We start from the raw sequence: 15,227 nt of genomic DNA on the forward strand, positions 1-15,227 counted from the left end.
TTTTTGCAGAACAGAATAAACGGCTGCGGAAAATTTATTAAATGCTTGGAGGAGTGAATGGAGAGCACAGCAAAGTATCAAAAAACAACAACCACACCAAAGAAAGCAACACAAAGCAACTAATGGCATCGGTGTCTTGGCACCGATACAGAAAATATTCAATATTTAGACTCTCTCAGCTCTATCTGCTTATTGGATGTAATGAGAAACATGCCAGGCTAAATAAAATCAAATCCTCGCTTGTTAATTGACATTTTTGAGCCAGAGCCCAGCTTGTATTCTACCGAATAAACAAAGTTGTTATCGGTGAAATGAGCAGTGCAAATGCATTGCTTGGAAGCAAAGTTTGGTAAATTATTGTGATCACGGTGGACAAGGTCAGCAGTACCAACTCTGTGAAAATGAATTTAAAATATGCATTTCATTATTACTTTTGTTTTGTAATGCTCACTCTGTTATTTTAATCATTTAAAACCTGCGGCTTCAGTTCAAGAGAATGCCAGATGTTTTATACATGCGCTATTAATCCCAAATGCTACACAAGGCCACAACAAAACGCTGACTTTTAATTTGCACGCTTTTAATGTTGTTGTTTTTGGCTGCTGTGTCATCACTAAACAAATTACATGTGGCTATTTCTTAGGAAGGGTGGATGAATGGAAGGATGATTGTTAGCATCTGGTGTGTGCTCAGAGTAAACTGCCAACCCTGTTTGTCTCAGGACCAAGTGAAGGGGCAGAGTGCCGATGCTTTCAGCTCTGTTTTGGCTGCAGAATTTTTTATCTAATGCACATGGAAGTCCACAAATCACCACACCTTTATTTAGGATGTTTTCTCTGTGCGCGATCATTGTTCTTTGCACATAAAAATTGGAACATCAACAAAGAGTTTAACATTTTCCATCAGTTATTAAAGAAAGTAGAAATCTTATATATTCTAAACAGAAGTGAAAATCGTCAAGCCATTTTGTTTTAATTTAGATGATTATGGTTTATGAGAATCAGAAATCTAATGCATCAAATTATAAAAATATTTCCTAACGTCAACCAAAACAAGGATTTAGAATACAGAAATGTCCAACCTCTGAATAGCATAGTCATTTACACACTCCTCCTCCTCCTTTACCACAAATCACTGCATCACACAGCTGCTGACGTGTTTTTGAAGATCAGGTTGCTTTGAAAGCGGCTTTGAGCTCGTCTGTATTTATGCGTTGGTGTCCCTCATATTCCTGTTGAGAATACTCCGCATGGATTGTTGGATGGACAATCAGGCACAGTAATATTGTCTGAAACCATTTTGGTAGAAGTTTTGGCTCTGTGGACAGGTGCTATGTCCTACTGGAAAAGGAAACCAATGTTTCCATAAAGCTTGCTGCCAGATGGAAGCGCAAAATGCTCTACAATGTCCAAGGAGATGCTGTGGTGATTCTGGACTTGATAGATCACAGTAGACCAACAGCAACAAATGACATGGCAACTTACTGTAGATCATCACAGATAGCAGAAACCTCACACTGAACTTCCAGCATTTTCCTCCAAACTCCTTGATTTCCAAACACAATGCAAAATTTCCTTTAATCTGAAAAGACAGCTTTAGACCACTGAGCAACCATCCAGTCATTTTTTTCCCCTTTTGCCCAGGTAAAACCTTCTGATGGTGTCTCTGACACAGGAGTGTCTTGGTATTAGGAATGTGACAGTTGTAGCTTCTTTCCTGCAGATGTCTGTACACCAGTGTCAGTCCACTGCTCTCCTAAGCTCTTGAATTGACTTTTCTTCAGACGGTGGTAATGTGCTTGTGCGCTTTCCCCTTCCAGTCAATTTTCCCTTAATGTGTTTCAGTACAGCACTCTGCCAACAGCTAGCCTTTTTAGCAAACAACCTTCTGTGACCTACTTTCCTTGTCGAGGATGTCGATCGTCTTCCGCGTGACTTTTAAGTCAGCAGTCAACTCCATGGTAGTGTATTTGTGTGTGGTGAACTAGACTGTTTCTGCTATTTCAATAATGATGTACTTGAACTCTAAATGAGTTGAGACACTGATTTTCTGATTTTCTTTAGCTATAAGCTATAATCATCTAAATTAAAACAGAAAACTGTTTGAAACATTTAACTGTCCATACAATGAGTCTAGAATATATTTCATTTTCACTTTCTTAAATAACTGATGAAGAATATTAAACTTTCTCAATTCTTTAATTTTTTGAGATGTACTAGTGTGTTATTTGTGAAACTAGCATAGATTAGTGAGCATTACAAAACAGGACCAGTTAACACCTGAAATGTACAAGCATGAACACTGTGGGGAGACTGTGAAAGTGTTTTATTGAACAGAAAACGTTCTGAAAAAGAATCAGACGTATTTCTTGGGAAGGAAAAAAAAAGACAACGCCATATTTTTGTTTTTAAACTTCAGCTGACTCTGTGCCTATGCATTCTCTCCCAACAGAATATTTCATCTCACAGTGGAAGAAACTCATCTTAATTAGGGGAGATTTCAATTGGGTTTTGCTAAATTACCTCTTTTCTCAGCCAGGCGTTCCCTCTCCACACATCACTGCATGCTAAGAAGCAATGGCAGGGTTGACTTTTAATCAGCGTTGCTTACACAGTAATTGTAAGGCGTTGTGCGCATTTCTTTGTGTTAATTTTCTCTGAAACCTAAACACAGCAGATGCACTTGTCAGAAAATGGGTATTTGGAACGCAAAGGACTGTCTTAATTTATTGACTTCTGGAGTTTCTTTTTTGCACAACACTCCAAACAATGCAGATGAGGCCAAAATATGAACTCCTTAGAGATGAATGGTTTTATGCCTTGGCTAATCCCTGAACGCCTTTTGATATAATTATAAAGGACTGACTAGATAATTAGTTTAAGATATGGACTGATATGTTTTAAATCCTCTTAAGTGGCGCTCTGCTTTACTGCTTAGTTCCTCTGCCAGTTTCTTTGTCACATGAGCTAAAAGGATTGCACACATCCTAAACACAGCTCTGCATTACTAAACACGTATGTCAGGACATTTAAAACACTTAATTTGGACTGTCAGAAGCCTCGATGTCATCTAAAGCTCAGTTATATCTAACGTTGTCACATCTAAAGCCCACTGGGTTTCTTTTTATGTCTCACTTCTTAGTTTCAAAGCTGTTCCTCTGAGTCCATGTATTTTTCAGCCATCATTTGACTTTACTGAAGGTGTGCTCGAAGTCATTCACCTGATGAAAGTGCTCCGATCTGTTCAGTTCATCACCATTTTTGCTTTAGCTTAAGTAATGAGTTTTAGCATTCCTAAAATGAGGCAAATCTATTTTCCAGCTCCTTCACTGGTAATTTCAAGCCCTGTGGTCCCCTGTTTTTAATTTGTAACTTTGATTTATATCTGCTTGTCATTTTCAGCAACCGTTTTATAGCTGCGGCTCTTTTGTTTGATAGAAGATGAAATATCTCCACTGTCATCTCCATCCCTAAAATAGATTCAAGGCTCGAAAAAAAAGTTCCTGAAAACTCTATTAAACTCAGGTTATTAGTCATAAACATAAATGAAGGGATGGATCAGAAGGTGGATATCTGCATGCAACATGAATACAGATTGAAATACATTGAGCTGTATGTGGAATTGTATAAGGACTTCCAGCTTTAAAGGTTGCGCAGCTGTAAATTCAATTATCTGGGGGGAAAAAAGTAAGACAGGAAGAGAGGACAAGCTGGCTATGAAATAAAAACAGAAGGTCTTCACAATAAGGTCATCAGGATGCTGTCCGTAGCTGAAGCATCAGCAAAACAGCTGAGTAAAGTGGACATTTGCCTGTGATCTATTCCTTGCTGGGGGAATTGTTTGACGTGGAGTCCACTTGGGGCACGCTGCAAAAATAACTCCATCTTGCCACAGTGTGTTTTCTTTGCCACTGAGACCAAATGGTGAAAGAAATCTGTCAGCATATTAACATTATTTCAGTGTGTTTGCAAAACATGTAAACTCTCTTTAAGTGCATGTCAGCATCTTGAAAAACCTTATAATGGAGTTACGAAGTTCTCAGAGTAAAAGTCAGATCTCTTCTTTGCATATGTTGATACTGGCAACTGGAACATTTCCAACCTTTGGATGGACATGAAACTCTCCTGGTTAAATAATCAGTAGGAAGCAAATGCTTTCCAAATGTTTGGTTCTTTGATTAAAAAAAGTCCAGCCTGAACATATGAACCTAATGTGCTCTAATAGATGAATTTATATTAACTCTAGCCACCACTTTGAAGAGAATTAATATCACCTGATTTTGCAGATGTATGCCCCATGCCAGTTCATTGTTTTGCTTTATAACTGCAACTTTACTGTTATGGTTCTCTCTCATAGAGTAGTTTCTGAAAAAGTCCAAGTATTTTGAGCAGAAAGCTCTGATAAACACATTATGCTGTCCTTGATGAGCATCTAACAACAGACAGGCTATGATTTGGTGGAGATCAAAACGGAGCCTAAAAAAGAGTCAAGACTGATTTTAACAAGTTCCCAGAAACAAGACCATCCTGACCAGAAAATGACAAACTGGCACTACTGATCAATTATTTAACCCCTTGATGCCTGAATTTATCTACAATTAAATTAAAAAAAAAAACAAAACTTTTGCGTGCTTTTGCTTTCCAGCTGATGTTCAAATAAGTGGAGATTGTTAGTTTGTCTGTTACACATAGAACAGATATATAGTAATAATAATAGCAGATATATAATAATTAGGTCCCACGCTGACTGGTCCTATGAGAAACCAGTGCTTGCAAAAGGTTCCGAGGAATGTATTGAACATGCACAAGTTGGCATATTGGGGAATGGATACGCTATCTGGGCTGCAGTCTGAATGAAAGTGGTATGATGTGAATCAAGGGGCTAAAGAGGTTAATTAAACTGATGTTTATCTACATGTATGTGAAAGTTTTTTAGAAAGGCAGTGCTGTTGTCACTGTCCCTCCTTTTTATGCAGTCAGTCCTGTGTTAGATGGGGTTGGACTCATCACCTGGGTAACCTAGAAGATGGATAAGCTTTTTGAAGATTAAACTTTGACTTGTAACATTTGTGAAATTATCTGTTTTGATCGTTTTTAGGGCCTAAACCTAACCATGTAGTTTAGTAGATTTAGTTTAGAGTAGTAAATCTAACCAAGTAGCTTTTGTGCTTAAATTAAATCATAATATTCTTATATTAAACTTAACTCAACAGTTTCCTTTTGAAACCCAACCAATTGGTTTGGTAGCTAAATCTAAGTAGTCCTGGTGCATATATCTAACCTAACACCAACTGAAAGTCCTTTTTTAAGTCAATTATGAAATAAAAAAATTCAACTCCAAAAATAATGTTCTCCCTGCATTCTCCTGAAGGTCTAGCCTGTGTGTTGAGCAACCAACTGCACATCAGTGTTTCTCCTGCTGGTTTGTTCCTCCCTCGGCCCGTAGATTCTACATTTTGATAACATTACTCAAGTAAAATTCACTTTTTTAGGCTCGAGAAAAGTTTTACTAACATCAAACCTCACTGGATTAATAATTCATTAAAAAAAGAGTAAAAATCGACCTTGTTTGCAGTTGGAGGTGCCCTGTCAGGTTTCCAGATGTCTCTTTTATAGTCCTGGAGAAATACATCTGTCATGAAAGCCTCTCAATTTTTAGTGCGGATTGCTCCACTATAGAACCAAGAAAAAAATCACATTTAATTTTATAAAAATTCTTAAAGGAAGCTCAGTTTGGCATTGATCTTTAAAGTTATTCTCTATAATTGTAAGTGATACAGCTCAATAAGAGAATAATTCAGATTGGATGAAGATTGTTCCAGTGGAGATTTCAAAGATGGCAGAGATGAATATGGAATAAAAACACATAAACATACACGCAATATCACAGAGTAATACCATCAAACAGTTAATGTTTCGCTGCTGCTGGAGAAGCACTCTGCTTACTATACAGGTGAATGAAAACCATTATTCACCTGATGCTACAATCAACAAAACAAGCGTCATAGAAAATGTTCAAATAACACTTTGCTGGGGCGCCCGTATAGCTCAATGGGTTAAGCGGGTGAACCATGTATAGGAGCTGGTCTCCGATGCAACAGCCCGGGTTTGATTCCCGCTCGTGGCCCTTTGCTGCATGTCTTCTCCCCCGTTTCCTGTCACTTAGCCTGTCAAATAAAGCTGAAAAAGGCCCAAAAACAAAGTCTTAAAAAAACAACACTTTGCCACTTCTGCCTCCACCAGTTATGATGTTATCAGCTGAGCTCTTATTTCACCGCCCAACTCTCGCTTCAAAGCCATGTTTTTACGAGAAGAAGAAAAAAGCAATCGCACGTAAATATAATTAAGAGGGTGTATGGCATGTTTGCTCCAGGGGGAAATTACTTCGTCATTGAAGAGATAATAAAGTACGAAGGGTAATGAAATATCTGGTTAGAGGGCAAAACACTGCAAGCATGACAATGTGGAGTCGTGATGGGAGTATCGGAGGAAGACGGCAGGAGGAGGGCAAGTGAAAGCGTTTCCTTTCTCCTGCTGCTCTTTTGGTTGCTTCCGACCAGAAATCGCTGCAGACGAAAGGGAGCTGAGCCTGGAAAGAGTGTGACGATGTTTCAAGGGGGAATAGGAAGAGTTTGACAGCTGCCTGTGCTCAGCATGGCTGTGGAAGGTGTAGTTGGAAGCCTTGCGTGTATGTGCATGTGTGTTTTCCTTGCAGTGTGTGTGTCTTTGCATGCCTGCTTTTTAATAGACAATATTCAAGGAGGCCTATGTGGAGATGTGTCTGTGCTGTGTCACTGGAGCTCCTCCAGTTTCTCCAGCAGTGTGTGACCGTTGCAGCTGTGAGGAGAAGCTCAGCTCGCTCATCCTGCATCAGCAGCGAAGGACTGAGAACTGGAGCGTGTGTGTGTGTGTGTGTGTGTGTGTGTGTGTGTGTGTGTGTGTGTGTGGTGTGTGTGTGTGTGTGTGTGTGTGTGTGTGTGTGTGTGTGTGTGTGTGTGTGTGTGTGTGTGTGTGTGTGTGTGTGTGTGTGTGTGTGTGTGTGTCCCTCTTTCTCTTCTAACTGGTGGCTGTTGAGGGGCTGTGGGACAGCGGGGTAGAGCAGCAGGGAGGCAGTGGTCCAACCTCCACTAACCCCCATCAGGCACAAAGCCAAGAGCCTGCTACTGAAACAAGCCAGGACTCACTCACTCTCTCACACACACACATGAAAAGCACAAGCAACCTCGCATCAGCTCGCATTTACATACTATTTAGCAGCAGGTCTCCTGGACACCGATACTCTGAGTCATTGTTGGCTTGGCATTTATTTGTTGAAGTTGTATCAGTGTTCGGCACATTCAGTGAAGCGCAGCCGCACAGTCCTGGGTGTCTGTATCAGCACTCGCCAGTTCTTTTGGACAGTGCATAATGACTTTTATCACTTCTGTTAAGTGTTGTAATTGTGGGTGTAAAGCATTTCAAATTGTTGTTGGCTTAAGCCGGCTGACAGAAGGATGTCTTCGCAATTACAGTGCAGAATTAGTTCCATTTCTGTACAATCGCTCCATCTGTCACAGCTGAGTACTATGAATGTCTAATTTCTAAGAATAAACCTTATGACCGCTCTAGCCAGACCTTCACCCCACCACAAATTATCAGTCTTTAAGAAGTCAAGAAAAGCATGTCTCAGCTGTAGTCATTAACTTTAGTAATCTTCCTATCCATCTCTGGAAAATTCTTTCTCCTGTTACTTGTAGCTATTAGCCATATGCATTCCTCTCAAAATTTAAATCTTCATAAAATATGAAGTAGTTGTACATCTTTAAGCCTTTAAAAAAATCCTTCAATCTGAAACAGAAATTCTCCTCAATACCAAGACCAAGGCAGCGCTCATCAGCCCTCCAGAGCCCCTTTACGATTTCACTGCCACTTCACCAACCTTGACTCCTTTATGTCCGGTGAGGATGGCGACATCAGGACATCCAAAGCTGCTGGAGCAAGAAGAAGTCTCTGTGGAAGATAAAGAAAAAAAAAGTGTTCCACGCTGCATAGAGCTGAGACTTTACAATGTAATATAAAGTTGCTTTGGTGATTGGAAAATCTGTTTTGACTGAAGAAATATTGTTTTAGGGTGCTAACATGCTTACATTTCCTCATTTGCAGTAAAAGCAACAAAAAAAACATTGAAAAACTGAATGAAGTGAATATTGTCAGTTTAGCAGCTAATTTGTCCTAAACCAAAATGCTGGATGAGTGCGATGTGATGAGGTGCTCTATGAAAGGTCACTGGATCATCGCTGATTCATGCTGAGAAGAACACAGTGTGACAATCTGTCCCAAATTTCATGACAATCCGTGCAGCAGTCGCCCAAACATTTCACTTATGTCAGCGCCAGGGTGAGCAATACAGAAAAGTCAAGGAATCAACAGAGCCGGTAGGTTTTATTATCCAGGGACCATCAATGTGTGCAACATATTGTGGCAATGTTAGCCTGCTGGTGGCACTAGAGGAAAACTCAGGGGACCGACAACGTCTTCAGGCTGTGGACTGAATGTTATAGAAATCCACCTAATAGCTGTTCAGTCTACTACATTCCTTTGAGCCACACCACTACTGGAGCCAAAGATCCAAACAAAGAAAGATAACGTAAAAGGTGTAGAATTAATGATGAAATGTTTGCTTGTACTTGCCCTTCATATTTATTCTCTGCTAATATGTTAACAAACCCTCCTGCCTTGCTGCTACGTACCGTATGTCCTTGCTGTACTGTGGCTTTGACCCCTGCTCTCCTTATTAATCATTAATTGTCTGCACCGTGGAAACATTCTGTAGAAATGCAAGTCTCCAGTCTACAGTAACACAATTTTTATTTTTTCTCTATCCGTGCAGATTTTTGTGCAGTGGTCGGAGTGTGTGTAGGTCGAAGGACATCAGGCAGATGGCCTTTTCCTCCTGTTGATGGTGGGGAGTGGGGGACTATGTAGGTGTAAGCAGGAATGTACAAGGACAGAGAAGTCTTTGAGCAGAGAGAAGTCTTTTCATTAGGTCACCCATCTCTTCCCATCCCCGTGCCGTTTCCTCCCCTCCTCACCCTCCCTACCTCCATCTCCCCCCTGTATCTTCCTATTGTCCCGCTCCACACGCTCAACTTATCGCCGCATTCCCCGTCGAGCCAACCAACAGACAGGGTAAAGAAATGTCAGCACTCAGTTACCCTTAGTGACAGGCTGAACAGCGTGAGTCTGAGACTGGAGTCCTAACAGCACAGGAAGTCTGTACTATTAAGGTAGGCACTGCACATTGTGAGAGAATTGCATTTATCTGCAGAGCTCTGGTAATGAGAGTAAATCCTTTCTATCTTATTGCTTCTTTGGGATATCTGAGCTACAGTCTTGATTCCTTCAGATTAATATCAATGTGTAGACATGGTGTAGCAGCACAGTGGCTTTGAACCTCTGATGCTTTATCTGCACAGTTGAACTGTCTTTTCTCTTTCACTTTGAAATCCAGCAAAGCTTTTATCATCTTCAGCTCCTTTGATATTAAATTCACATATTGTCAGGAAAAATGTCCTTCCAGGTTTTTTTTAGGCTTAAGAGGTCAGAAAAAAAAAATACTGAACAAGAGGCGGATACGTGGTCTGCGATGTTTACATAATTGGTCAGTTTTCCAAGTGTTAAGCAGTGATCTATGATGGAGGAAACGATCATGAAAACATTGAGGTGAGAGTCGTAGCCATAGCAGCGAGATGAATATTGTCTGTGTCGCTTTGTGGCATGTCAGTGAAATCTCTGCTGGTTTTTCAGCATCTTTGGAAAACACGCAGTACATACGCTTGACTGAGCAATGCCACATCCAATCAAGGCCATAAATAATGCACGTTTAAAGCTTGACTCATGTTTTTGAAGTTTAAAGTGAGAGACAGAACCACCTAATGTCTTGCACTGTGGGCTGATACATGCCTCCATGATACAGATTCATGCCTATGAGACGCAGATAATACATACATTTGCATGCAGAACTTTTGCTGACATGCAACAAAAAGGAGAACAGATTGTTAAAAAATATCTGCACAAGTGTATGCATGTATTGTCTAAGGTGCAGTGATTTATCATTTTGGATCTTTAGTGGTTATATGAGGAAAAGCTGAGGAGACAGACTGAGTCCCCTGCCAGGACTGTCTGTCACTCGGTTCGCTTTTCACTCCAGACACAAACCTCAGAGCTATCGTTCACCCTCGGGGATTCTCTTGATGTTCGCAGTGGTGTGGTGGATGGTTGTCATTGTTCAACTCCATTTCACATCTTGAAGAGGCAGCTTTCTAAAGCAAACAAACAATCGTGCTTCTTTTCTGCTCTTGAACTCCATTGTGCTGTGTGTGGTTTCCGTTGCCTCATTTGCATTTGGTTTTTTATTCACAAACGCTGCAGTAAAATGAATCAAATCTGTCTGCAGCATAAAAAGGCGTCGAGATGATTATTTTGAAAGGTATCACAGCTCAAGTGAGGTCCTCGAAATGGTAACATTGTGCGGAGTCACACGTGACCTCTGATTACCAGCAAAGGGAAAGAGAGAGTGAGAGCAGGAGGGAGTGGGAGAGAAGGGCAGGCTACTGCTGATTCATACAAGACTCACCTACACTAACAGGAGCTGTCTGAGGAAGAAAAGGGAGGAAAGGAAATGCAGAGATAACGGGAGACAGGAGGGGGAATGAGATGGTGATGATTCATGTGAAATAGAAAAAAAAAATAAACCTTTTGGCCAATCTGAAGAGAGGCGGTCTGAGCAACACAGTGAGAAGGTAAAGAGAAGAATAAGGAAGATGAACAGGGAGGCAGAGTAGGGTAAAGATAAAGAAAAGGGGATAAGTTTACTGGAATCAAGTCTTTCATTCAAATGCTGATACTGCAATAAAAGTTCCTTCACCTTGGTAGCCTAGCCACGCTAGACCCATGCTCTGAAGACACAAGGGTCTAGGCACGCTTGACAGGGAGGGAGGCGGGCTAAAAGGTTGTCTATCAAATCACTCTGCAGCAATTGGGTAGGTATACAACCAATCAGCGCAATGAATAGGCTCCTAGAGCGCCGGACATCAGAGGATGCGGTAGTTCGGTGAAGCCTTATTTATACAGTCATTGGGTGAAGCTCAAGTATATTACAGACATGTTAACAGAAAGATTATTTAGAGTCGGTGCTAATGGAGCTCAACGACTGTTGTCGTTTTTGTTGTCGACCCTGGCAGAGAATTAAATTCGTTGCCGTGGGTTGTCTAGCGTGGCTAGGCTAGTTGTTTCCGGTTGTTTCTGTCAGAATCGTCGCGCCTCTGTCGTCACTTCGTTACGCCCGCCTTCTGACTCTACACTTCATGGTGATTCTTCCGGCCAGTTTTGGGGGCATCCAACCTCAAGCCTTATGGAGGGTAACTAAACCCACCTTGGCAGAGAATTAAATTTGTTGCCGTGGGTTGTCTAGCGCGGCTAGGCTATCGCCGTGGTTCAGTTTGGGATGAATTTGTTTTCGACAAACAACCTGAACATGAAAGAGAAATAATCAAAATTAAGCCATAATTTTAAAAAGTCAACTCTTTAATGGTCACTTACAGAAACAGATTGTTCTTGTTCTTATTATTATTATTTAAATTCCTGAGCTCTTTTGGCACTAACATCAATTCAAACTTCAACTAAAGCATTGAGACTGTGTCTTGAAGATGTACTTCTATTTACTGTAAAGCTGCATTAACTTATCTCTTTTTTCTTTTTTTTAAAAAAAAAAAGCTAAATAATAAATGGTCTACATTCACATAAAGCTCTTTAACCATAGCTGAGTTTCTTAATGACTTGTTCGCAGACACCAAATAAGTTGCCATGCAGGGTTCTCAGCAGACATCAGGAGCAAATTAGAGTTCAGTGTCTTCCCCAAGGATGTTTCAGAATGCGGAGGGAACGTTAACCCTGCGATCTGTGGACATCCTGCTCCTCCACCTGAGTTACTTAAACACACTTTCATTTTAATGGCACAATCTCTGTTTATGGAAACAGAGCAATGGGTTTAATATATTAAAATATTTAAAATTATCTTCTTTATCTGATATATTTATCTGTAGAATATTTTTCATTTAGTCCAAAAAATGATCAGAAAATAGTGAAACATTTAGTTCTTACTCAGTTATGTATGCATTGTTGGTTTATCAAAAAAAGATGAAGGATAAAATCACTCCAAAACAGAAGAAAAGCATAAAATTATCACATTTGAGAAGCTGAAATAAAAGAATTTGAATGAAAAACAAAGAAAAAATCTAATGTTTTAATTAGCTCTGTTATAGTCTTAATAAACATGAAACAAACTAAATGAATAAAAATAACAAACATTAGATTTTCTGCAGGTTAGGCTTTGTAGGTCAGATTTACTTTGTGTGGTTGGACACCTTTTCGTGTGTTTTTAAAGTGATATCACTCCAAATTAACAGTTATGTTGTATGCAATGTCATCAAAAACTCCTAGATAATATACAGAATAAAATATACTGACAAAAAACCTCCAGAGAAATGCAAAGACAGATATTAAATGTATCATATACTACATAGCATATCATGAAATAGTTTATAATCAGAAGACCATATTTAATGAATATATTCCAGTTTAAAAAATCAACATGCAGCACCCAGTAACATCAGTAGTGCATGATTCGGGGGAAAAAAATGTTTCAAAGTCAACAAATATTTTCCATGGTTTAAATTTACAATATTATGTCCGTTAAGCCTGCTTAAACTAACATTTATTTACAGTTTAGCACTGATGATAATTTTACCAGAAAATGGACACATGCTAAGCAGATTTCTCTGCCTGCAAAAGCTCTAAAAACCACATCTTGGTGATTTTGTCACTAACACATTTCAGCAGAGTTGTGGTTCCAGCAGGCTGAATGAACCACTGGCCACTGAGTGATTAAGGACTTGTTTTGAAAACTGTGTTGCGGTAGATGGATGGCCCGCTGCGGCTGTGAGGGTTAAAGGTTGTGTTCTCCTGCAGGGGAGAATGAGATCGACCAGTTTAAAAACAATCTGATAAGAGCTTTCTGAACAAAGACAGGGGAAGCTGCTGGTCATAGTGTCTGTGTGTGTGTGTGTGCGTGTACGTGTCGGTGTGTGTGTGTACGTGTCGGTGTGTAGGCCGAAAGGTGAGAAGCTCAGCTGCTGCAAAGGTAAAGGTTGTGAAATGAACACAAAAGACAGGAAGCCTCAGACAGCCCGGTGACCAAACAGGTTTATCATGACCCGTGAACTTGGAAAAGCTTCTCCTGCTCTGAATGCCACTTACTTCAGTGTGTGTTTGTGTGTAAAGTAGTGCTTCTGTGTTTGTGTGTGTGTAGGATGCCTCCGTGATATCCCCCCCCCCAGCTCCAACAAGGGGATTGCACCTCTTCATGTCGAGCCTCATATGCCCCCTCACTCTAAAAGTCTGTGAAAAACAGAGGCTTTTTGTCTGTGTTTGTGTCCCTACGTTTAATGGAATGGAATAACAGGATAAAACTGCTGCTCTCTCATGATTCTGGTTTCCTGTCTTATACACAGGACAGAGCTGTTCATTCTGGCTCTGATTTATAGACTACATTTTTGTGTCTGGTGCTACACAAAACAGATGTTTATTAATGTTTGCATACACTCTTTAATAAGGTAAGTTTTTTTTTACTAGAAGTAGACTGTATGCTCATTATTTATTTTGCCATTTGTGTTTGACTCTCATATGTTTTGGAGAATCTGCCCTCAGTAGTTTGTAAATGCTCTTGTTTTAAATCCATTATTTTTCATAACAGGAATGAATGTTGCCTGTCTTGGAAATTTTTATACCAATGGAGAGGGTTTTTTTTTGTTATTTCCCTGGATTTTTATTTGAATATACATGGTTTGATTTTGTAAAAAAAAAAAGGCGTTGAAGACAGAGTTTGTCTCTGATCATTGATTCAAGTTGTGTGTAGCACAGTTACATACTTTTTAACATAGATGCATAGTTTTTTTAAAATAATATTATTATTTATTATAATTGATTAATCCTTTCCTCCTATCAATCTGCTCAAACACTTTAAAACTACTCAATGGCAAATTATAATACTGGAGTAATTCAATTAAACTGGAAACTGTTTCTGAAAAGTAATGATACAGAAAGTCCCAGCCTGTAAGATGGTGGGATTGGTTTGTTTGTTGTAACCGCAGAATCCTGAATCTGTTTTCTGAGACTGTCATCAGTACACTGCAGTTTATGGTAAAAAATTTCAGCCTTAGTGTTTAAAGCCTGTTTCTGTCAAGATACATGTATTGGAATGTTTGAAAATTTTACTGCACTGGAAGCCAACACTGTAACAACAGTTTGTGCCTTCTCTCGCTCAAGATTTAAGCAAGATTCAACATCGACAACACCTAGATACAACAAAGCTCGACCGCATTTTTTTTTTGCTTTGTTTGCCAGAATCCTGTTCCATGGCAGTCTTTCTGACTGACAAATTGGCCCCATTTAAATCATTGAGGAGTCCATGCTTTCTCATGAAGGGCTTACATCTTGCCACAGGCATAACGCTGAGTGGAAGTTTTGGCGAGAATCCACCGGCAACTTCTGAGGCTGAGAGTAAAGCCAGGGTGAAAGTGCCAAAAACTGCAGTTCCTCCATTGGCCACTTGATGCTGGCTCCAAAAATGAGTCAATACCTAAAGACCTCATTGTTAAAATGCCCAACTTCATAACAGATATAAACACATTTAAAGTCTGGTTTAAAAAAAAAAAAAAAAAAAAAAAAACTATTCTGGTCTGTAGCTGATTTCTACATTTATGACAACTTTACCGGGGATGAATTTTTTATAAAACTGACCTGTTTGAATTGTATTAAGCTTGACAGACGACAGTGACAAATCAGTGCCGTAACAGGACAGTCCATGCTTCAGCCCTACTCATGCTTCACCTCTTTGCTAATTTTTGGATTAGCTAGAATTTGGGAAAACTCAAATCCTGCCAAGATGAGCACACAAGAAGCATCAAAACTGCCTTTTTGGGAACTTATAGGTGACGTCATGGAGCGTTTGTCCATCTTTGTATACAGTCAATGGCAAGAACCCAGACCAAACTGCGTTTACATGGACTTTGGAAGTTATGATCTGGTTTTGGAAGTATCTTATTTTTTTGTTTGTGCATGAAAACATCAGAACTCATGATGCCCTGGGGAAAAAAAACTGGATACTGTTAAATGTATACATCACATATC

The 15,227-nt window shown here is 39.7% G+C and overlaps 1 protein-coding gene across 3 annotated transcripts in view; it reads left to right on the forward strand.

The window, feature by feature from the left end:
- Positions 1-9,249: 9,249 nt before the first annotated feature.
- The window catches only part of drp2 (dystrophin related protein 2), an 83,156-nt gene continuing 77,178 nt past the window's right edge, over positions 9,250-15,227 (forward strand). For 2 of the 3 annotated variants that reach the window (XM_051954473.1, XM_022201778.2), the window contains exon 1: positions 9,250-9,265. The gene's annotated coding sequence lies outside the window, so the exon portion shown is untranslated. The remainder of the gene's footprint in view (positions 9,266-15,227) is intronic. The other variant, XM_051954474.1, reaches the window with a different exon arrangement.

Source organism: Acanthochromis polyacanthus, chromosome 10 (assembly GCF_021347895.1).
Source record: "Acanthochromis polyacanthus isolate Apoly-LR-REF ecotype Palm Island chromosome 10, KAUST_Apoly_ChrSc, whole genome shotgun sequence".
NCBI lineage: Eukaryota > Metazoa > Chordata > Actinopteri > Pomacentridae > Acanthochromis > Acanthochromis polyacanthus.